The 1,919-nt window shown below is 54.2% G+C and overlaps 1 protein-coding gene across 1 annotated transcript in view; it reads right to left on the bottom strand.

Moving 5' to 3' along the window:
* The window catches only part of LOC102369951 (chemokine-like receptor 1), a 7,566-nt gene that overhangs the window by 4,811 nt on the left and 836 nt on the right, over positions 1-1,919 (bottom strand). The window lies entirely within an intron of this gene.

Raw genomic sequence — 1,919 nt, 5'->3', positions numbered from 1 at the left:
GGTCCCTGTTGCGTCATCGCCCCCTTCGAGTGACGCAACTCCTTCCCCAGAACCCCACCCTCCCGGCTCTTAAAGGACCCCGTCCCCAAATATTGTTATCGCGATGGCAACGCCGGCCGGCCCCTCCCGCGCGAGGTCACCGCGGCCCCGGACGCCTGGGCTCTCTCCAGCCCTGGAGCGGGGGGCGGGGAGCCCGGGCGGCTGGGCTGCTGGGCCGGGAGCGCGGCTCGCACGCCCGCGTTGGCTCCAGGTGCCCCCAGGTGCTGGAGCCGGCGCAGGAATGTGCCTGAGACGCGCCAGGAATTCCCGGGGGATTAGGGGCAGGAAACCCGGGGTCACCCAGGGGCCGCCCCCCCCCCACTCCCGACCCGCAGCCCCTTGAACGAAGGAGACGTGGGGCAGAGGAATGAAGGCAGGGAAGGAGGGATGGAGACAGAGGGAAAGGGAGAGATAGAGACGGAGGGCGGAGATGGAGAAGTGGAGAAGCGAGGGAGGGGAAGGGAAGAAAGAATGGATGGAAGAAATGAAGGGAGGAAAGGAAGAGGAGACCGCAAGGAAAGAGGAGAGGGGAAGAGATAAAGGAGAGAAGGAAGGAAAAAAGAGCAGAAGAAAGAGAGAGGGAGAGAGAGTAATGAGGAAAGGAAGGGAAAGAACAACGTGCTGAATAAGAGGAAGGAAAGGAGAGGAGAGCCTGACAGAAAGCAAGGAAGACGGGAATGAGAGAATGAAGGAGTGGGAGAAGGAAGAAGAAAAGAAGGAGGGAAGGGGAAAGGAAGGAGGAGAGGAAGAGAAGAAAAGAGATGGGAGGGAAGCAGGGAACGAGTGAATGGGAGGAAGGAAGGAAAAAGAGGAGAGAAATCCAGAAAGGAAGGAAAGAACAAAGGAGCGAATGAATGAGGGAGGGCAAGGAGGAGAGGAAGGCGGGCAGGGGGTAGGCAAGAAGGGGCAGAATGGATGAAGGGATGGAAAGAAGAGATGAAGGGGAGAATAAGTGACTGATGGGACGAAGGGGTGAGCAAGTGACTGACTGACTGACTGAAGGGAAGAAGGGGTAGAACGAAGGGATGAATGACGGGATGGAAGGATAAGATAAATGGACGAATGAATGAATGAAAGGATGAGGGGATAGATTGACTGAATGAAGGGATAAAGGGATAGGATGAAAGAACGAACGAGGGATGCAGGGACTGAATGACTGAATGGACGGATGGACAGAATGAAGGGATGAATGAGCAAATCAAGGGTAGAAGGGATGAGTGAAGGAAGGAAGGGGTAAAATAAAGGGATGAATGAATGAACAGGATGAAGGGATGACTGAGTGAATGAAAGAAGGGGTGAGGGGATTGAATGACCAAATGAAGGAAGGGAATGAAGGGATGAGTGAACGAATGAGGGGATGAATGAAAGGATGCGATAGACTGACTGACTGACTGACTGAATGAATGAATGAATGAAGGGATAGGACGAAACAACGAATGAAGGGATGAATGAAAGGATCAGTGAATGAATGAAGGGAGGAAGGGGCAGACTGAATGAACAAGTGAAGGGATGAAGGGAAAGAAAGGGATGGAAAGAACAAATGAAGGTATGAAGCGAGTGAATGAAGGGACGAGTACAGGAATGGGCGGAAGAAGGGATGGAGGGAACGAATGAAAGGGGCAGATGGACAAAAGGAAGGAAGGACGAAAGGAAAGAAAAACCTGAGGCAGAGAAAGGAGGGAAGGGAGAAAGGGAGAGGGAGAAACCAGGGGGAGGGGTGGGAACTAGAGAAGGAGAAAAAGAAGAAAGAGGAGAGAAACTAGGCCGGGAAGGAGGGATGAAGGGGGTTGAAGACAGGCCGGGAGGGAAGAAGGAGCCGGCAGATGAGTGCAAGCCGCCCCCGGGGGGGGGTGGGGGGTGAGTGGATGAGTGTAGGGGGG

The sequence above is a fragment of the Alligator sinensis genome, unplaced genomic scaffold (assembly GCF_000455745.1).
Source record: "Alligator sinensis unplaced genomic scaffold, ASM45574v1 scaffold850_1, whole genome shotgun sequence".
NCBI lineage: Eukaryota > Metazoa > Chordata > Crocodylia > Alligatoridae > Alligator > Alligator sinensis.
The sequence above is the reverse complement of the archived record's forward strand: the minus strand, read 5'-3'. Positions and strand labels throughout refer to the sequence as shown.